Source organism: Pelobates fuscus, chromosome 4 (assembly GCF_036172605.1).
Source record: "Pelobates fuscus isolate aPelFus1 chromosome 4, aPelFus1.pri, whole genome shotgun sequence".
NCBI lineage: Eukaryota > Metazoa > Chordata > Amphibia > Anura > Pelobatidae > Pelobates > Pelobates fuscus.
In genome coordinates this window covers 73,562,014-73,586,054 of record NC_086320.1, presented here as the reverse complement: position 1 = coordinate 73,586,054, position 24,041 = coordinate 73,562,014, and positions in this window count along the sequence as shown.

Below are 24,041 nucleotides of genomic sequence, written 5' to 3'. Positions count from 1 at the left end.
ATGATATATGCAATCTATTCTATTAATGAATAGGGATGTGAATGGGGAAAATGTTCGGTTCGGCATTCCGAAATTCAGGACTTCGACACTTCAGTTCGGTTAGGCACTTCGGAACTTTGGCACTTTGGAACTTTGGCAACTTTGAAACTTCGGAATTTTGGAACTTCGGCACTTTGGGACTTCTCTTGCAGCCGCTTAGTAGATAACTCCCTAATTCCCATGGTATATGGGAGTTATCTACCAAAAGGCTGAAAGACCTAAATTGGTCTTTCAGCCACATTTACCAATACTAAGTAAAAATTTCTTAGTAAAGAAAAGAAAATGTTACTTGCGCTTTTTCCTTAATCCCTATGTATATTTAGACAAATGGAGGTAATTTAGTTGCTCCAATGGCCATTGGAGGGATGCCCGCCTGCCAACGTCAAGGCTGCTTAAGCGCAGGACTTCTCTTTTTGTATTTGTATTTACTTTGTATCACACAGCCTGGTTACAATGCTGCTACCCATCCCATGTGTTCCCTATTAAGGGTTAATAAGTAAAGGGGTGTATATAAAAAATACCCCTTTCTGTCTCATTAGAGATATCTTTGCCAGAAGCTCAAGGAAGCAGGCTGAAGGGTCAGTGTTAGGACCCACTTAGGGGGGGTCTGCCTTGACGTTGGCAGGCGGGCATCCCTCCAATGGCCATTGGAGCAACTAAATGACCTCCATTTGTCTAAATATACATAGGGATTAAGGAAAAAGCGCAAGTAACATTTTCTTTTCTTTGGTTTTTACTATATATTGGGGCTGATGTGTGTTGTAGTCCTTGCTGCTTAAGCACAGGACTTCTCTTTTTGTATATGTGTTTAAAAATTTCTTAGTATTAGTAAATTTTGCCCCTACTCGCTATACCGCGAGTAGGGGCATGTCTCACTGTAAAAAAAAAACATTCCCCCCCACCCCTGAACGGAGGGTGGGGGCCCTAAAGAAGAATAAGGGGGATGACCTATTCTCCTCCCCTCTGGCCCCCACCCCTGAGCGGCGGGTGGGGGCCCTAAAGAAGAATAAGGACCTATTGTCCTCTCCCCCAGCCACCACCCTTGAGCCACAGGCTGCTCACTGTTTAATAGACATGCCCCTACTCGCGGTATAGCGAGTAGGGGCATAATTTACTAATACTAAGTAATCTTTACTTAGTATTAGTAAATTTGGCTGAAAGACCAATTTAGGTCTTTCAGCCTTTTAGTAGATAGCTCCCTAATACCGTGGGAATTAGGGAGTTATCTACTTATTCATTCCTGTCATTCCATTGACATTAACTTACATTTTATATGAATGTGTGTTACTTGATTGTTGTAAGTGTTGCAAATGCTTACAGCTGAATCCTAGCTATGTTTGTATACTTTTTATTTAAACTTGTATACAGTGTAACATTCTTCATTCTTCCACTGGGTAGGTATATTAGTACTTCGGCAATACTGTGCTTCGGAACTTCGGCACTTCAGCGCTTCAACACTTCGTAACATCGACACTTGGGAACATCGACACTTGGGAACATCGACACTTGGGAACATCGACACTTGGGAACATCGACACTTGGGAACATCGACACTTGGGAACATCGACACTTGGGAAATTCTGCAATTTCTGAACTTCGGGACTTAGGCAATTTGGCAATTCAGCTATTTGCCCGAAATTTGTCCGAGTTGACATTCGGAACGAAACTAATTGCACATGTCTATCAATGAATACAATTAATGAAATTTTTCGTTCCAAGGGTTGGTCTAAGCAACATAAGCACTTTGTATTACGTTGTATGGTTCTTTGAGCATGCTAAGTCCAATTCCATTGCCTAGATGGACTTACACCTGTAGTAATTTATAAAAATCCCGACTGCTATAAGAGGGCCGCCCTGAACTTTCAATCAGGTGTCAGTTTTGTACTGGTAATTAAATAGTTTGAGCAAGTCTGGCTTTTTATATATATATATATATATATATATATATATATATATATATATATATATATATATATTAACAAGTTATAAAAGTCTAAGGCATTTTTAATAGTCACAAAGTGCTGATAATATATCTAGAACAATAAATCTAGCTGCTACTACACTAGTGTGTCCTTCTCTTAAATCCTTAACAGAGGCTGTTCTGAAAAACATAAAACACAAAACTCACATTTATACTATGTGTTAGTTCCACCATAATTTAAGGATTTCTATTGCACAGATACATATTTTTATATATTGAGTTTTAAAGGACAGAAATGGCTCTCTCTTAACCTCCTATACATATGCCCAAAGCACCAAGTGTGAATAAAATGTTTAATATCAGAAATTTTTTTTTTCCGCATTTTTCCTTATAATAATTTTTACACATCCAGTGCAATAAAAAAAAAAAGAACTTAAAATAGAATCACGTATCAGTCCTGATATGAGATTTAAAATGCTGCATATGTCTAGGATCTAACTTTGTTTTTAGCAGTTAACACTAACCCCTTTACCAAGACCCCATACTACATCAATTCCACACCTAACCCTATGCTTAATCTAACTCCATCCATATACCTACTATAACCTTACCCCTAACCTTAACTCTACACAATCCCTAAACTTAAAACAGAATTATCCTTAACCCTGTAATAACCCTTACCAGAACCAGAACACTACCCCTACCCCTAAGGAAAACCTCTGATGACAGCAGATGGATTTCTTAGTTATCTACTGGCTGTTTTCATCATTACGGGGAAATCATTGTCATGCTGAATCTACAGCAGGGTTTCAATGCGGATTGCACTGTGAACAGATTGCAAAGCCCTGCACAATCACAATTGGCATGCATGGAGACCCTATCAGGTTATGTTCAGACCTTGTTGGTCTCCCCCAGACTGATGACAGCTTGGAGAGCCGCATACAGTTCATCTGACAGTCTAGGGCCACTAAATATGACCACTGATGACAGAGAAGAGGATAGATATTGATTGATACCTGGGTCTCCCTGGTGTGAGCATCAATTGAATCCTGCTCATCAGGGCCGGACTGGGAAAAAAATTCGGCCCGGGCATTTTTTTACCACAGCGGCCCACTAAGAAGGGGGCGGGGCAGAGAGGGTGTGTTTTGTCATCACTAATGACAAACACGCCCCTTCTCAAAGTGAGCATGTTGGTTCAATGCTCTTCCAGGGCAGACCATGCGCAGAGCTCTGCTGAAGAGCTCTAGCATGAGAAAAAAGCCCTGTATTTGTCCTGCGCAGCGCAAGCAAATGTAATAACATGCTTGCACTGTGTTTCCTTGCAACTTGTCTCTGGTGTCTCTATAAATGGATACCAGGAGACAAAAATGCCAGGAAAGAGTATTGTGCATGTGTTTGGAGCCTGCTTGTGGTATTGTGTGTGTGCAGAGTGAGCTGATTGTTGTGTGGTATTGTGTTATAAGGTCGGTTTTAGGCATGCTGTGTTTTTGGTGTAATGTAATGCATATGTGGCTAGGGGCTGAAGAGAATGTGTATAGGGGATGTAGCAAGAGTGTGCATGCAGGCTATAGTGTGTGTGTATAAGTGATGTAGTGTTTGTAGAGAGTGTGTTTAGGAGTGTAGTATGTGTTTGCTTACAAGGAATCTAGTGTGTGTGTGTGATGTGTGTGAGGGTGCTGTGTGTGATTGATTTGTGTGTGGGTGCTGTGGGTGATTTGTGTGTGTGGGTGCTGTGGATGATGTGTGTGTGAGAGTGCTGTGGATGATGTGTGTGTGAGAGTGCTGTGGATGATGTGTGAGAGTGCTGAGTGTGATGTGTGTGATGTGTGTGAGAATGCAGATGTGAGAGTGCTGTGGATGATGTGTGTGAGTGCTGAGTGTGATGTGTGTGAGTGCTGAGTGTGATGTGTGTGAGAGGGCTGAGTGTGAGAGTGCTGTGGATGATGTGTGTGAGAGTGCTGGGAATGATGTGTGTGAGAGTGCTGGGAATGATGTGTGTGAGAGTGCTGAGTGTGAGAGTGCTGAGTGTGATGTGTGTGAGAGTGCTGGGAATGATGTGTGTGAGAGTGCTGAGTGTGAGAGTGCTGAGTGTGATGTGTGTGAGAGTGCTGAGTGTGATGTGTGTGAGAGTGCTGAGTGTGAGAGTGCTGTGGGTGATGTGTGTGAGAGTGCTGTGGGTGATGTGTGTGAGAGTGCTGAGTGTGATGTGTGTGAGAGTGCTGAGTGTGATGTGTGTGAGAGTGCTGAGTGTGAGAGTGCTGTGGGTGATGTGTGTGAGAGTGCTGTGGGTGATGTGTGTGAGAGTGCTGGGAATGATGTGTGTGAGAGTGCTGAGTGTGAGAGTGCTGAGTGTGATGTGTGTGTGAGTGCTGAGTGCGATTTGTGTGAGAGTGCTCTGTATACATGTTAGAAGGGATTGTGTGTCTGTGGGGTAAATAAAAAAATAAAAACATAAGTAAGCATTATGTCCCCCCCTTCCCTTCTTACCTTTTAGCCTGGGAGGGGGGACCGGCACACTGGTGAGTGGGAGGGGGGGACCGGCATGGTGCACCATCCCTGGTGGTCCAGTGGTGAGTGAACTCTAGCCTGCGGGCTAGAGTTCACTCTCGCGAGATCCGGTCGTTGCCATGGCAACGCTCCGGATCTCGCGAGAGGAACCCGGCGGAGCTGCAGATAGAGCTCCGCCGGGTTCCTCTGCTGGCAGGCTGGCTCCCTCCCTCTCTCTCCCCGCCGGCGGCCGCCTTTGAGAGCATGTGGGCCGGTGAGGGAGATCTTTGATCTCCCCACCGGCCCTCCATGGAATACAGCGGGGCCGGCGCTCAGATAGTGCCGTCCCTGCATAGACCGGCAGGGGAGATCCTGGGACCTTCCCCTGCCGGCCTCGGCCCACGGCCACCGCGGCCCACCGGGCATTTGCCCGGTGTGCCCGATGGCCAGTCCGGGCCTGCTGCTCATACCATGCTACAGCAACAGGCACGTAAATGTCTATTAAAGAACTGTATGTAGAGTTTACTTTGAGCACTGCATGCAGCTCATCTGTCAATCCGTGGTCACTACATACAGCCCCAGGCTGACAGAGAGGAGCCCCAGGTATCAACTGAAAGACTCCCTGATGTGAGCAGGGATTTAACTCTGTTGACACCAAAATGTTAGGACATGTCAATATGTCATAATGGCATTAAAGCCAAGGCTTTGAAGGACATAATGACAGATCTTAAGGCCCTTAAGAGATTAATTGCACACAATACAAAACATAAAAAATAGTGAAAACATCAAAAAAAGGTTGAGTACCAGTGATGTTGTACTGAACAAACAATAGTAATTATCCCTTATATAAGTTAAAGAGTTGAACTTTTGTGGCAGAATGTACATGGAAAATAAACAGAAAGATAACATAGATAAGTGTAGCTGGTTTGCAAATGTATGTTTAAAACAAAACAGATTTCTTAATTGCCAACAATTCGTACAGCTCATACAGTCCCTGGCTATGTAGGTATTTGGTATTTACATAGTCAACACTGTGCCTCTCCCAGAATGAGAATTTTTATTAAGCTAAGATGTGTCTTTGTTGTGCCTGACTATCATTCTGATGTAGGAGATATACATATATAATGTGTTAACAGATCCTCCCGATGGGCTCCAGGTATAAAGATTTTAGAGCAAGTATGGGTACTAGCATCCCCAGTAAAGAAGCCAGCTGTACTCACCAGACAGATAAAGTAAAGTATACTAATGTGATAATGTATTGTCACAATACTGTATACAAATATATACTGTTAAAATACATCATATTATATGTTAAAAGGCCTGAACTTGTGGAGGCCTGAATTTGTGGGAGGAGTAAGTCCCCTACTTAAACTCCCAGCCCCTACTCACCTCTGCCGTTCAGCTGATTGTCTTGTCCCCATAGAAACCAGCACTTCCTGTCCAGCTTCCCGCCAGAATTTTTTCCTGTTTCCAGCAGTCAGACGTCCTGACCAGTCCTCTGTCCGTTTGAGGCCTTCCACTCGGTTCCCGATCGAGGTACCCGGTTTCCGGTCACAAGACCGGCACGTTCACGTAAGTTAGGCGTAGGAAATAGCACTCCGCTATTTCCCGCCGTTCGGGCCTAAAAACGTAGGGGTAGGCTCCCTCTATCATATTCGTACAAATACACGCTTATTTAACCGATTTCAGCGTTTGCGCCAAACAGACGAACGCTCGGCACTTTATCACTGCTTTTACATATTCGTACGGAAACTACCGAATCTATTATGATTTATATACACAGTAATATTATTACTGGCATTCTCTTATTTTCGTTGGGTCACCCAGGACCAATCTATTTCGTACGATTAAAGAACAAACACCATGCTCTAAATCCATATTCAGCTAGTTCTTATTCCAGTATGCACTAAGTTCTATTTCACGAATTCTACTTTTCTTTACGTATATTCCCTGTTCGGTCATATTGCTACTAATACCTTTTTGTCAGTTTGGGGATATAATTAGCTTGTTTAAAAATCTGCCTTGTGATTTTCTTTCTATGTTAACCAGTTAATTTGTTTTACTACTTTTTAAAATATCCACGTCTATCATAAATGTACGGTTTCTATACACTGTGGCAGGATGGCCAGGCTCTTCACAATAAACTTAAAATGCAACAGTCAGGATATAATAGTACTGCAGTTTATTGTCACTTTCCACAATATATACAAGGTTGTGCTCTCCCACAAAAGAAAATAAATCCTACTCCAACTTGGAGACTTACTAAACAACAGTATTACTAACTATCCAACTGGCCAGCTAATCTGGTTCCCAGTTTTAAACAAATGAAATACAGTACCTTTGTCTCAGAGTCTCAGGCTTAACTGCCTCCTCTCTCCCAGCTGTTAGACTCTCTGATGTTTTCAGAGGCTAACCTTTTAAAACCCTAGTGCTGGTTAATTACATTCACCTGGTAAATAACATTCAAGGGGTGACTCCCACCAATTAACCCCATCATGCTGGGAATAGAGAGCACTCCAATTACTAACATAGAAAGCCTCTCTGACCTTGCCACAACACATATTTACCTATTAAACACTTCATCTCTTTTTATCCATGGTATATACTGCCATACGTCAAAGATACTAATAAATACTGTTTATAAACACAATATCCGGCACATAAACGTCTGTACTATTCATTTTTCATATAATCACGCTGTCACATATTTTTGGCTTTACAGACTGCATCGGTTTCTCGCTTTTTCTGCGCTAAAGTTGGTTATTTCAAGGTCTTTTATTACAGGAACAGGTATTGTATTTTATCACTTTGCATTATAAAGCCATAGGCCTAAAATGTTTACATATTGGGTTTTATTACTTACCTTCACACCTGTCGTTAACTATGGAATTTTTCTTCGGTTAACCCTTAGCTCCAGTATTATTCTAGGCTTCCCCCGGTTCTACACAGTTAAACCATTTCGCATAACGTAATTTCTTTACGTCAAACCAAGGTATAGTTCACAACTCGTTTGTTACTACACCTCATATAAAACCTATCACGGTCTCAAGTTCATTACTTCTTTTCCACGGGCTTACGCCCACGGTACGTTAATTCTTTACTATTATTTCTACTCAGACTTACGGTCATACAGCCATCAGGCTCCGGAAAACACCAAAACCTGACCCGGTACTCAGCCATACCTTCAGGTACTTACGTCTATACCCAAATACGTCCAATCGTCACCCCAAGGCCTCATCCAGCCTTCTCACAAATATCTATTTCAGCCCAGTCACACACTTAAACCTTCCAGATCCCTCAATGCAGGATCTCACGTTGCGCCCCTAACAAACAAACAACCTACTCCCAATTCAAACCATACGCCACCACGATACGCATAAATACGTCAACATCCGTCTTAAATCCTCAGGACTCTTCCTCAAGGACAGCATAAGACGAGACTTACCACACTTATTACCACTAGAAGGTTACAGATACCATTCGCAAGAAGTCAAGGTTAGTATCAACACAACATTCCAGTCCTCTCACCTTATCCTTAAATATACAACCGAACTGGCTACAGGGTCTAGGCTAATGCCTATCAGAAAACGCACCCTATCAGAAAACCCGTCCCAGCGAGGCCTTCCATCCCCCCCCCACCTCAACACGGAGGTACGGCCCCACGCCCAAATCATAGTTACAAGCCTCGCATGCCCTACTACAGGGCGCTAGTCAGGGCCTCACCTGTCACGGCCACACGTTTTGATTTCTCTCTACTGTCACCGAGAGGCCAACATCCCGCCACCACATCTGTGGCAACTACGTCATAAGCCAAATCATAGGTAGAGCCTCTCACCGCCACTTGGCATTAGCAGGGCCTCACCTATCCAAACATTCAACAGTTAAGTTTTTCGCTTTGGCATCTAGCATTACAGTCCAGTTCTTCCATATACACCACCCCACATACCCCGCCTACTTACCTTACGCCCCTTCTAATATATCTTTCACATAATCATTCCTTTTAGAATGTCCCAAGAAAAAAAAACCCTCAATAGCAGGCTATCTAAGGTGGAAAGCGCCATCTCCTCCCCAGGTACTACCACGGTAGTCCCAGTCGCTATCACGGCTGTACCTGCTATACCAACATGCCCTCCTATACTCCCCCCTCCAGCACCGGGCACAGCCATTACACCATTTGAGTCACCAGCACACTCCGTCCCTGACTCTATCAGGAAAGATATCCTAGACGGGAAGAATGTGTGTCTGGTGTCCTTGCTCATAGCCTCACAGGATGTACTTGAGAACAAGGCATTCAATTACGGTGATATCTCTGTGGTGCTCAAGACAAGGGATCCCAGGCTTAATAAAAAATTGTCCATACCCCAGTTTGTGATAGCTTTCGGGATATACCGAGACGTCATTTGCACGGTGTATCCCCACAGGAGAGAAGAGTTAGACCTTTATCTGCACAAGGTGGTGGATCTAGGCATCAAGTACGGGGGCTCCTCTTTCTATGACTACCACAAGTCAGTTTCAGCGAAGGCGGCGACCCATCTGAAGCAGTTCAATATTAAAATGAACTGGGGTCAGATGGACACAGAACTGTTCTGTCGCCACTTCGCTGGACTCAGGCCCCCAGCTTGTGCCATATGCAATTCGACATCCCACATGGCGGACTTATGTCCCGTCGAAGCAGATCCCACCACCTCCACTCCCACCCCTCATTCTACTTTCACACCTCACTCCACTTTCACCCCTCACAACAAGTCAGCGGGTGGTCTTCGGGATAAGCTAGGTAGGCCCATCTCCTTTTTAGGGAAGGCGCAGGTGTGCAATAATTTCAACGCAGGCTCCTGCAGTTTCAGCGCCTGTAGATTATTGCACATCTGCTCCATATGTTTCAGGGCACATACCAAGACCATGTGCCCAGCCAGGTTGTCACCAAACAAATGACTAACCGACATAAACATAGACAACCTGTTTTTTTACCTAAGGTCTCACCCTAGCAGGCATCTGGTGGATTATCTCACCACAGGGTTCACTAAAGGGTTTCTCACGGGTATTGTAGCCATTCCCACAGGTACACTAGAATGCCCTAATCTCCAGTCAGCACGTTTAGACCCAGTCACCATAGACACTCTCATTGCCTCTGAAATCACCAACAGTTTCATGATCAGGCCCCTTCACCTCTTCACCATTCTCCTCCTGGCGCACTAACCCCATTGGTATTGCTATTCACAAATATTCTAATAAAAACGTCTAACTATTGATTTATCGGCACCGCACTCCTCTTTTGTTCCAAGCATAAACGCACTCATTCCAGCAGACAAATTCTCACTTCAGTACGTAACCATCGACGACGCCATACAGTCCATCATATCATCTGGTAATCGACCCTGGCTTAGCAAAACGGACATCACAAACGCGTTTAAATTACTACCCATGCACCCCTCACTCTGGCACTTACACGGTGTTAAATGGCGAGGGAAATATTAGTTCTCTACACGACTCACTTTCGGTTCTTGAAGCAGCCCCAAACTGTTCGACATTTTCGCAGAGTCACTATGCTGGCTGCTTCTGAACGTCATCAGGTGTCACTCCGTTATCCACTACCTCGACGACTTTTTACTAATAGAGGCAGGGTCACCTTCACCCACAGCAATCAGAAGCACATCCCGGGTATTCACAACACGGCCGCTGACGCTCTCTCGTTCTCAATTCCAGGCATTCTCTCAGGCACTCCCAACGGCTCACCTACAGCCATCCAAGACACCACGGTTCCACGAACTAATCCTGGATTAAGCACACTCTTGAATCACGCTAGAGCACTCACTCACCAAGCATTATCACCCAACACTGCTATCACTTACAATAGGGCAATTAATATATTTAACAAATTCACTGCAGAATTCGGTCTACAAGGTGACTTCTCTATTCAAACCATGGTGTCTTTTGCCTCTTTCTGCCACCTACACCTTAAACTATCTCACAACACCATTAAACTTTATCTCACAGGGGTTCAGCACCACAGCCTCACCTATTTTCCTAACAATACTCCTTTCCTGTCATCATACCCCATCAAAAAGGTCTTGAAAGGTATATCAAAGGTTTCACCTCCACTCACTACCACTAGATTACCTATAGATGGGCCTATCTTCAGGTCACTTAGCAATCTCCTTGACACAGCCCCATTCGACATCGGCACAAATACGGTGATCAAAGCTGCTATATATCTCGCTGTCTATAGTTTTCTCAGACCTAGAGAGTTCACCGTGGTTTGCTAAGGAGATATTACGCTAAGCCTTAAAATATCACACCTCACTAAGATAGAGGACCACTATCTGCTTTCGATCCCTACCACTAAAACCAACCGATCACTACACCCTACTATAATTCCTCTCTTCCCTACTGATAATGCCTGGTGTCCGGTAAAAGTACTAGACCACCTACGGTCAACTCTGCACGGTCACCTACCGGACTCTCCGCTCTTAACACTACAAGGGCACCCGTTAACCACAGCAAAATTGATGGTTCACATCAGATCTCTGTTATCTAAGCTCGAACACAACACGACTGCATTCTCCGGGCACTCCTTCCGTATAGGAGCCGCCTCTGCAGCCTCTAGCACTAACACACCGGTCCATATCATCAAGAGACTGGGGCGGTGGAAATCCTCCATATATACTGCATATATTCCACAGCCGGAGAAAGAGCTTTGCCAAGCTTTCAGGAACTGTCAGACCTTCTGGCATTCGCTAACCGTGGACTTCCGGGTTCTCGGAGCGCGGCCACTCCCCCTCCTATGACGTGGTCGTTCCCAGGGTTCATAGAGAGTCCGCGTCAACACCACAGTGCTGGATCAACTCGAAAGCTCCCGCGAACTTCAAACTGAATATTTACTTCTACTGTGTATCGGACCCGGACTGTTTAATCATTTACCCTCCTTCTCCTCTCCTACGACCTCGGACTGTTTTTGGATATTCTCTTGCCTGCTGCAACCTCGATTCTCTGTGGAATCTCTATCACCAATTTGGATTATCACTCCTTCATAAGTTAAGTAAACCAGATTGGCTCAAACTTAATATATAACCATCCTAAATCTAAGTGGTTCGCTATCTGCTCCACATCAACTCATAATCTTGTTTCCAACACCTACTTATTAATTATCTGCATCCTAATTTGGAACTTCTCGCTGGTTGTGTTAAATTTACCTTATCCTAAAACAACTTCAAACACCGCTGCTGGTTATAACCTGCCAGGAATTAAAGAGACAGTTCAATTTGATTATCTTTTTTATTTAAAGTAATAAACATTATCAAACTCAGAAATCTGCAGTTGTTTCCATCTTATCAACAATTGAGCGTTACAGATTGATCCAGCCTAATTAATGGATACAGCAGATCTCACTTCTGAAATCACCAGATTAAACCAAAGAGTGGATACTCTCACTCAAGGCATGCAAGATCTACAGATCACCAATGAAAGAATCCTTACTTATGTAAGGGACTTGCAAACCCATACTCCTCACACAGTTACACACTCGGCTAGTGACCCTGCTGTCTCCAACCCCGAAAAATTCTCTGGAGACAGGTCCCAATACCGAGAGTTCATCAATTCTTGCAAGTTGTTGATTGCATTAAAACCCCGATCATATCCCACGGAAAGATCTAAAGTTTGTTCTGTTATTTCATTTTTGAGAGGTGAACCCATGGCCTGGGCTCATTCCTTTCTTGAGAATGATGATCCCATATTGGATTCTCTGGATGAATTCTTTGAAGCCATGTCTCTCCTTTACGAAGACCCAAACAAACAAGCGACTGCAGATTTAACCATTAGAACACTGCAGCAAAGAAACCGGCCTGTTGAAGATTACATTGCTGAATTCAAACGATGGGCACCTGAAACTCAGTGGAATGACATAACTCTACGTAACCAGTTCCGTATTGGGTTATCTGAAGCTGTCAAAGATGAGCTCTCCAGAACTGAACTACCTACTACACTAAATACACTTATTCAACTGTCAATCAGTATCGACAGAAGACTTAGGGAAAGAAAAGCTGAGAAATCACTCACTAGCTCTCTATGGAAAAAACCCTTCACCTCTTCAAAGGCACCGGAGAAACCTATAACTCCCGCTGAACCTATGGAAATAGGGGTTGTGAGAAGTCCTCTTACTCCAGAAGAGAGAACCAGAAGAAGACAACTGAACCTCTGCATGTACTGTGCTTCGCAAGAACATGTGGTCCCAGACTGTCCCCTATTGAAACGTCCAAGAGGCGGTAAGCATGGTTCTACCACGACTGTAATGAGTGTACTTCCTTCTAAACCAACCTCTCATTTCTCCTCTGTCTCTCTCATATTACAGTGGGACAAAGAAAGAATTACGACTAAGGCCATTATTGATTCCGGTGCTAATGGGGTGTTCCTTTGTTACAAAAAATAAAATTCCTTGTGTTCAAAAACGTAATTCCGTCTCTGTCAGAGTTATTGATGGCTCCTTAATCTCCTCGGGGCCCATTCGCCTTGAAACTGTCCCTTTAAGGACTACTACTAATTATGTCCATTCTGAATTTCTTGTTTTTGATGTCATAAATTCTCCTCTTTATCCTATAATATTAGGGATAGACTGGTTACGGACTCACAACCCACTTATTACCTGGGCTCCTTTCTCTCTCACGTTTAACTCTGCATATTGCCAGAGAACATGTCTACAACACATCCCCATTTTGCATGTTACTAGGGAATCCACTATACCTTCCAGCTATTCGGAGTTCGCTGATGTGTTCAGTAAAAAGGAAGCAGAGACACTTCCTCCTCATCGACCCTATGATTGTCCGATTGACCTTGTTCCTGGTGCTCCTATCCCTTTTGGACATATTTATCCCCTCTCTGAATCAGAGCTAAAAACCCTCAAGGAATACCTAGATGAAAACCTCCGGAAGGGGTTCATTAGACCTTCCTGTTCACCAGCCGCTTCCAGCATGTTTTTTGTGAGAAACAAGGACCAGACTATACGCCCCATCATCGATTACAGGTCTTTAAATAAAATAACTATTAAGAATCGTTACCCTCTTCCCCTGATCAATGAGTTGATTGAAAGATTAAGAACAGCTACCATCTACACTAAACTTGACCTTCGTGGGGCATATAACCTTGTTAGAATCAAGGCCAATGATGAATGGAAAACGGCGTTCAGAACCCGATATGGTCTTTACGAATATCTTGTCATGCCCTTCGGGCTATGTAACGCCCCTGCAACCTTTCAGCATTTCATTAACGATATCTTCCGAGATCTCCTAGACGTTTGTGTCATCATTTACTTAGATGATATTCTCATCTACTCCAACAACCTTGAAGAACACAGAAAACACGTGAGATGGGTATTATCCAGATTAAGAACACACAAATTATACGCAAAACCAGAAAAATGTATATTTGAAGTCAATGAAATCACTTTTTTGGGATATGTTATCTCCCCTCATTCAATAAGTATGGATACCTCCAAAATAGATTGCATTGTCAACTGGTCTACTCCTACTAATACTAAAGACTTACAACGTTTTTTGGGATTTGCCAACTTCTATAGGAAGTTCATTAAAAATTACTCCAAGGTTGCTCATCCCCTCAACCTGCTCAATAGCAGTAAACGGTCCTTTGCTTGGAACGAAGAGGCTCAAGCAGCCTTTGATGAATTAAAACGGAGATTCACAAGTGCTCCCATTCTTCAACTACCTAATCCTGCTTTTCTCTACGTCATGGAAACGGATGCTTCTGATACAGCTATCGGGGCTGTCCTCTCTCAACACCAAACGCCTCAAGATCCTCTCCATCCAGTAGCTTTTTTTTCACGATCTTTGTCTCCTGCTGAACGAAATTATCCTGTAGGAGAAAAAGAATTATTAAGTATTAAAGCTGCATTCGAAAACTGGCGTCACATACTTGAAGACACACGCACTCCTGTAATTGTTTATACCGACCACAGGAACCTTGAATATCTTCATTCCAACAAAACACTCTCTGCCAGACAAGTACGCTGGAATCTTTTCTTTTCCCGTTTCAATTTTCAAATCATCTACAGACCTGGATCCAGAAATAAAAAGGCAGATGCCCTGTCCAGAATTCACCAAGATCTTCCTGTAAACGAAACTCAACCTCCTAAAATCATAGGTATTATTTCGTCATTAACTGATGATATTAAACATCTTAAAGAAGAAGATCTTGAACTTCCCAAACAAGACAATCTATCAAAAAAGGACGGGTTGTACTACTTCAAAGACAGGTTATACATTCCTCCCTTGCTTAGGAATAAAATACTCTCCTTGATTCATGATTCCCCTCTGGCTGGTCATCCTGGTACAAGAAAAACACTGGAGCTGTCTAAAAGATATTACTGGTGGCCTCGCCAGGACAGAACCATAGAATCTTATGTCAAAAACTGCCCAACCTGTCTGAGATCAAAATCTGACCATCATCCACCATTCGGTCAATTACTGAGCCTACCTGTTCCAGAAAGACCTTGGCAGTCCATCTCAATGGATTTCTTGGTAGAACTCCCTCCTTCGCAACATCATACCACCATTCTGGTAGTGGTAGACCGTTTCACCAAGATGTCCCATTTTATTCCTTTAAAGAAATTACCCTCTTCATCTGAACTTGCAAAAGTATTCATCAACAACATCGTGAAACTCCATGGTCTTCCTGAAGAAATCATATCAGACAGAGGAACACAGTTCACCTCCAAATTCTGGAATGAGATGTGTTCCTCCCTCAACATTCAACGTAAATTATCTTCAGCCTATCATCCTCAAACCAACGGACAAACAGAGAGAGTTAACCAATGTCTTGAACAATACTTGCGGTGTTATTGCTCTCATTTACAAGATGATTGGATCATGTGGTTACCAATGGCAGAGTTCTCATACAACAACTCGGTACACACTAGTAGCAAAATGACTCCATTCTTCTCAAATTTTGGATTCCATCCTTCTTCATTCCCCGATCAAGGACTTCCTTCTTCTAATCCATACGTCTCCAACCATAACTCGTTCATGTCTGCCCTCTTCCTCAGGTTACGTGATAACCTTAAAAATGCATCATCTGCTCAGAAAAAGTTTTTCGATACTGGTAGACGACCTTCCCCTACTTACAAGGTTGGTGATCTAGTATGGCTCTCTTCAAAAAACATTGTTACCAACCGTCCCTCAAAGAAACTAAGTTCACTCTTCCTTGGCCCTTTTCGTATATTGTCACTCATCAACGAAAACGTGGTTAGATTGAAACTTCCACCTACCATGAAACTGCATCCAGTCTTCCATGTGTCGTTGCTTAAACCACACCACTCCGACCCTTTCATGAGGGATGTTCATACCACTCCTGATCCCATTCTGGTACAAGGTGAAGAGGAATACGAGGTTCAGAGGATTCTCGACTCACGAATCCATCGTGGTTCCTTACAATATCTTGTCCGGTGGAAGGGCTACGGAGTTGACGAAGACTCATGGGTGTCGTCCTCCGCGGTGCATGCTCGTCGACTTATCAACGCGTACCATGCTCGCTACCCATCCAGACCTCGTTGACAGCATCCGGTGGCTGCTTCTTATGAGGGGGGTTCTGTCAGACCTTCCGGCATTCGCTAACCGTGGACTTCCGGGTTCTCGGAGCGCGGCCACTCCCCCTCCTATGACGTGGTCGTTCCCAGGGTTCATAGAGAGTCCGCGTCAACACCACAGTGCTGGATCAACTCGAAAGCTCCCGCGAACTTCAAACTGAATATTTACTTCTACTGTGTATCGGACCCGGACTGTTTAATCATTTACCCTCCTTCTCCTCTCCTACGACCTCGGACTGTTTTTGGATATTCTCTTGCCTGCTGCAACCTCGATTCTCTGTGGAATCTCTATCACCAATTTGGATTATCACTCCTTCATAAGTTAAGTAAACCAGATTGGCTCAAACTTAATATATAACCATCCTAAATCTAAGTGGTTCGCTATCTGCTCCACATCAACTCATAATCTTGTTTCCAACACCTACTTATTAATTATCTGCATCCTAATTTGGAACTTCTCGCTGGTTGTGTTAAATTTACCTTATCCTAAAACAACTTCAAACACCGCTGCTGGTTATAACCTGCCAGGAATTAAAGAGACAGTTCAATTTGATTATCTTTTTTATTTAAAGTAATAAACATTATCAAACTCAGAAATCTGCAGTTGTTTCCATCTTATCAACAATTGAGCGTTACAGGAACTTGGTCTTGTAAAAAATGCAATAAAGTGTGTATTTCTCGAATTTATCTATTGCCCTCTTTTATTTACAGGCCCACTCGTACGTTGGTTTCGGCACACCACAACCAACTTTGCTCACAGTTACTATCCATTACGTATTTAAATTCCGAGCACAAGTTAAAAGGCCTGAACTTGTGGAGGCCTGAATTTGTGGGAGGAGTAAGTCCCCTACTTAAACTCCCAGCCCCTACTCACCTCTGCCGTTCAGCTGATTGTCCCCACCCACACCCTGTTATAATTACATTCTCCTTGGTGGGCCCTCTTTTATTTACAGGCCCACTCGTACGTTGGTTTCGGCACACCACAACCAACTTTGCTCACAGTTACTATCCATTACGTATTTAAATTCCGAGCACAAATATATATATTATATTTTATATATTTACATATATTCTATATTGTGTATATTATACAAATAAAAGAAAACCGAAAGAGAAAAAAATTGTATAAACCATATAAATATGCACTGTCTGGAACCGCATTGTGTCTAGTTCATCTGAGACATGTTTCACCCAGAAATAGCCAAGGGCTTTTCCCATTAGTATTCAGTTTGGTTCCAGTGATCCTCACTTTAACCCCTTCACTACTGAGTATATAATCACACAGCAATTTATTGTGTATAATGCTTTGCAGACGAATGTAAAATAAAAAAAAATCATGTACATTTAAATAATTTTTAATTTTCCCTTATTTATTCGGCCTTTATGAAATAAAAAAAAACATTTGGGAAATTCAAAGTTCTAGACAGTGTACAGTTTCCCTATCTTACAGTACTCATTTAGTGATAAAGTGGCACAGTATTTAAAGAGCAAAAAGTAATTTTAAAATGTATGTTAACAATTAGAACCTTGTCACTGTTAAATAGATCCGGTGCTGCAACCAATAAAAATCTTGGTAAACCAATCCGTGTTCGACAAAAATAAAAATGGTGCGCATAAAAACTATAAATATAACATAAATATAATCCCAGCTTATATATATATATATATTTGTGTATATTATCTTGCACAAAATCACACGACAATCTAAAAAATCTAAAATTACAGTGACCAGAAATTGTGTGTGGATTAAACAACATATTTATGCCAGATACTTGCTTAATTTCTCATATGGTGCTGAATAATTTACTGATAGATAAAACAGAGACAGCAACCTAGTGCAATATTGTAAATTCTATAAATAGGTAAGTGGACAATACATTGATAAAGTACCACTCAGAACTATCCAGCTCCATGGGGATCAGCCCCTTTAGTATGTGGGATCCAGTCTGTATAAACTACAACCCGGGTTTAATTATTTAGAAACTTTATTTAAGTTAAACAGAATATTAGAATAAAAAAAGAAAAAAAAAGAAATATATCCACAGATTTAAAAGTCCCATTGGTTCGAAACATTTAAAGTGGTTCTCACAGTTCACTTGCCATTCCACTACACAACTGTGTCCAGCAAAATGATTTTTCAGGTTAGCAGTGATGCAACGTGTTTCAACGTGTTTCGCCCCGTCTCTTGGGGCTTTCTGAAGCATAGAGGAAGTCCTGCCAGTGTCCTATTTTATAAGTCCATGTGGAAAACATTGTAGCCAACATCTGCTAATTACATTGCAAAATGGCCAGTCAAGTGTAATTGCAAATTAAAACGTAAAAAGAAACATATGGAGACTTTACGATACAATATAAAACTATAAGGGAAGCAAAAGAAGTTATGTATAAACAACCAATATCAAAAAGTCACCATTAGAACAAATATATTCACTCGACCCATGGACCTGGCTCTTGTCAAAGCCTCTCCAGGCCACCCCGTGGGCCCAAAACAAACTCATTGCCAAAATAGCTATAGCCACAAGGCGAGCAATAGCCGAAAAGTGGGGTAGCCCAGGCATACCAAATCTGGACACAATCAAACATAAAATAAATGATGGACAATCTTTCTGCACTTATACATGACTCAACGAAGCACCATAATACGATTTGGAATCCTTGGCTATTCAAATTTATTTTAGTACCTTTACTTGTTCTCTCTGGGTACCCCGGTTGAGAATTCCCCCCCCCCCCACAGACTTCCCATCCCATATGCCCCCCATCATCTTCCCCCTACTTTTTTTTTCTTTTCTTCTCTCCAGCCCTTTCCTAGCCCCCCCTACAACACCCTCAACTCCTTAACTCCATTCTTGTTTTTTCGCTATCCCCCCATCCCTATCACTCAAGGCGAGAGTGGCAGGCCCCCTCTGATCACTAAACTCCCATTTATGGGTTCACTCCACGCTAACATAGCTCCTCACCCTAAGAGTTATATATCATGCCTGGACTCTAACAGCTTTAGCATACATAACACAGCGAATACCGCACCCCCTGGGCTTGCAACAAAAGAGAAAAAAGACAACCTGTAAAAACTTCATTTCTGTACACCCACAAGCCTTGCATAAAACAAAACCAGAGATCTCTTCAACACTACATAGAATGCGAACACATGACCTCTCAATCACACAGATCCCGATATTCCGCACCCCAACAAGAAAAGAACGTGCTGTGGAAGTGTAACAATGATTACGGTTATACTGTATATCAACTCATTTGTACAAAATGTGACTGAAAGCCCCAACCTTTTCTATTTCTCCTGAATCCCCTCCCCCATTTCTCAAACTCTGACAAAATATAAATAAAGAATTTATAAAAAAATATATATATATATTGTTTTTATTTCATATATATATATATATATATATATATATATATATATATATATATATATGAAATAAAAACAATTAAAACTATCAGGTATATAAACGAAACAGGGTATTTAATGAACGTTGAAAGGACCTTATTTGATCTGATATTGAATTGTAATATTATATCTTTCCCAAAAAAGAAACCAATAGCCCCTTTAATAGAAGAATAACAAATTCCAGATCGATGAAATCAGAATACAAAAATAATGAATTAATTCCTTAATTTAAATAAAATCAATATTGATTTTAGAACAAAACTCCATTTATATAAATAGAATCTATTGCAAAAAAGCTCACTTCTGTTTATAAACTTTAGTGTGATTGCATATTAAAATCGTTTATAAAAGATTACATATCCACATATACCCCTTCCTATCAAATTGCACTGCTGCAAGGTGGAATGCGTGTTATAACTACCCATGAATGGTCCAAAAAAACATCTCCACAGTATAGTCTGCTGAAAGAGCATCGAAAAATTACTTTTATGGGGCAGTAAATCCTAAGATATAAAAGTCTGGTGGATCATTAACGTTGCTAAAAAATACTCTAATTGAACGAAAATACCCAAGTGTCAGAATGTCAGACTGCCCTTGGCACACATGCAATCGTTTTTTCAATACTACCTCTCAACGTGGTCTCCTCATGCTCTGGTCCAGCCTACCTGCTGCTTCCTCTAGCTCTGTAAAGCCAACAGCTATTGGCTGTCGGAGTGATAGTCATGTTTTTTTTTTTTGCCCAAGTTATAAAAGTAGTTGTTTCTATTGCAATCAGCACTTTTATAAACTGTCAAAAATGACAGATTCCGGCTGACACAGTGAAGCTAATTGCTTTACATTTATGGAATGTTCATTTAAGATCAATCTCTGCTAGCAAAAGGAAATAATTATTTATTTTTTGCAAAAATAAAAATGTATATCAGTCAGTAAAAAACAATGTGTAGATGAAATACTCCTAAGTGGGTAAAACCCTGGTTTAAAAAATTATTTTAGTTTATGTGTAACTTCTAAACCCTTTCTCTTAGATAATGCTTGAAAGTTATAGATTATATTAACCAATATAAATAATAACAGCAATCATGATCTCTTTAATCCATCATTCACAGTTCGAGTCAAAATTAAATAATCATTTAACTTCATCTAAATGAAGTTGTTATGGTGCTAGGAACCCCCGGGCGGCACTCTTACGTCAAGGGGTTAAAACCCAAAGATGCCTTCAGAAGCAATGTCCACTTCCCACTCTGACAGCATTCAGTTTCTGAATTTTCAGATTCCAAAAATATGGTGTTTGCCGGGCAGGGTCGTCGCTGATTAGTTGAGAGCGGTCAGCAAACACTTTCATCCAATCAGTGACTCCCCATTCACATTCATATTTAGCCCGAGTTAGCTGGAGATCAATGTTTTGACAGGGCTGCTACCATCCTCCTCTCTGGCACAGACCTCCATAGCACTGGGTGGGAAATCCCGGTCACCTATGATGAGATTGTCAGGATTACTGATTGATCCAGCACGTAGAATTGTATCACACCTATGACTAAAAGATAACGTCTTACCGGGCCTTAGAATGGCCGGACTTAATGTACCAAAGAATAGTCAGGATACTAGCCGAGGTCTGGGGGCACCGAATGGGACACAACGATAAGGGAAAGCCAGAAGTCAAGGATACCAGAATACAGGGAAGTCAAACAAAGCCAAAGTCAAAAACCAGAAATAAACGCTCAGTAACACACTTTCGGACAACCACTAGGGAAACCACGACAGGGCAATGATGAAAAGGCATAATGAAATTAAATAAGTCTATTTTAGCTCTGATTGGCCGAAAATCAGTCTTTGACTCCAGAACTTGCACGTGCGTCTCCCGCGTGATGTCACGCGCACGCTGACATCGTCATCAACATGGGCGGATGTGGGGCTATAATTTGGTGTGGATCCACAGCGGCAGGTGTCCATCAACATGCTGCAGGATTCAGGCACACAAACGCATGGCCGCTGGGCGCAAATGCCGCAAAGTGAGGCTGAATATGTTACTGGGATACAGGGAGCTCCCTTTTTCAGCCAATCAGCTGCGCCCCTGTTCGGCTGCACTACATGCTTCCTGAATTTGAAAATTCCAAAGCCGGGTGCCGCCAGGGGGAGAGTGGACATTGCCATTGGGGGCAGCTATGGGATTAAACTGTTCGGGAATGGTGTAACCCCCTGAGGTAAGAGTACCTCCGGTGGCCTCCTGGCACCATAACAACTTAATTTAGATTTAATATGAGGATTATCTCAAATGTTCCATAATGTTTCTTATTTGAAGCCAGATAATGCTGATAAACTAAAAAAATATATATTTTTTTGTATTTAAAACATATCAGCATATTCTGTGCTTCTCATGTACAGTTAATGATTTTGCTATGAGCATTTCCAGGAGGGCCTAGGATCACCTAGAAGAATTGTCAGTACATTAAAATAATTATGGTGGAACTAAAAAAAAAAAAAATGAAAAAAAATGAGCCAATATTTTACGTGTACAAAAATAAGCTCTCACATTGGAGTTCAGGAAAACTTTATTTTATGGTAATTATTTTATCATATGATAAACAGTTACATTCTTCAGCCTACGTTTTACACTTTCATGAACTGCAATGAACTTGAAAAACATGTGTATGTGCGTCACATATATTTTAGACAGTTTAAATTACGGTAGTTAATTTCATTGTTTCTGGTAACTCTTACAAATAAATTATTCCTGTATTTAATTGTACTTATTTATGATATGTAAGCAGTATAGAGCATAGCTACAATTATGGGAATTCAGTTACATCATATAGCCATACTGTGTTAAGCCTACCAATATGTCATAGTACGCCAATATCGGTGTGTCCTACACTAATTTTAACATGGGAGATTAAGATGTTAACTGCAATATTTAATGTTTAAAATGCTTCCAGTGCTTCAATTTATGCTCTCCTGTCATCAACTCCAAAAGGGCACCTATAGTTGATGTCTGGTGCACTCAATCCAATAGAAACTTGGACTCGATTCCAAATATACATAGAAAAAAGGGAATTGGGGGCACACATGTTTTTATCAGTAGTGGAGCTGCCCTAAAGACCAAATATATTCAAAATACAGATTAACGAACACACAAACAAAAAATATTTTTTTAGATTTTAAAAGGCTACTTAATATACATGGTGTAATGAATGCCCATATTTGTAGGTAAGATGTGTGATTTTAAGTAGTCTTGTAAAATTAAACACTGTATCTTTTTTTTTTTTTTGAGTGTGTGCTGTTCCTTAATCTGTATTTTGTAAATATTTGGACCAAACCTTAGAGACATTTAGAAAAGATCCATCTTTTCACTTTGAACATCTTTATTAAAATGTAAGCTACAAAAGAAATATGTTGAAAAAAGACAAGCTTATTTATGGAACGTAAAGCTTTTATATGAGCACTTTCTATTTTATGTGCAGATGTTTGTTTGTTTGTTTGTTAGTGTTTAAGTCTTTTCCATAGATAGAGTTGAGAGATTAAGGGCAAAGATATGCAACTGACAAAGAGGTCTGTTTTAAGTATAATATTCTTTTTTTCGTATTACCGACCCTTTACAAATCATAGTTTGAGACTGGATGTAGCTTACTACAGAAATTCATATACGGATTAATTAATGTTTTAGACAAGAATGAAGGCAGCATTATACAGAATGTGGTTCAAGGTTTTGGGTACACCTTCACTGCATTTGTATAGAGATTTAGAATGGCAAGACAATTAAATTTTTAGAGCAATATGCTATATGTAAGAGAGTTTTTATAGGTTTCTATGCTTATTGCTCTTTATTTATCAATTTGCCTTAAAATGATACTTTTCAACTTTTTATAAATCATCATGCATGGCGAAAAACTATTTGGAAAGGTAAGGTTTTTTTTTTAAATCTTTTGTTACTGAAAAGTTTTCAGTCTTCATTGGGGTGCTAGCTATTGGTTTGTGTTATGTATTTCTTTCGATTATGTACACTGAAGCAGCTTAGTCAGTTTATGGATCCCTCAGTGCCCAGCCTAGGGATATCTTCCTTTAACTCATACGACGCCATCCCACAATCTTTTGTTGACACTAGGACCGGTTTAACTCACCATTTAAAAACGTTTCCAGTGCCCTCGGGTCTTCTTTCTCAGTGCCGCCATATTAAAAAGATGGTGGTACCCAGGAATGCTATCTTCTGCCTAATCCTGGGCATGCGTTTGATATCACATGTATGCCTAGGATCTACTGTGGCTTCCTGTGGACCTGTGTTGACTCTCGCAAATGCGCAAGCATTAACACTAGGAATCTGTCAGGATATGATGCAGTGATGAAGGGAGGTGAGTATGCCAATGACAAAGTTGACAAAGGCCAAAGACCTTGACTAAAGCTCCATCCTCTGTAAACCTGCTGCTTCTACATAAGGAAAAGTTTAAAAAAATAGGTATTTAAAAAAAAAAAAATTAAACAGGGCAGACAAGGAGGAGATTTGAGGCATGCCTATCAAAACAAAAAAGAAGACATAAACAAGACATAGTACAGAAGAGAAGGTAGTATGTCTAGTCAAAGCAGGGTTTCAAATCCCATATTTCACAGACCATCAG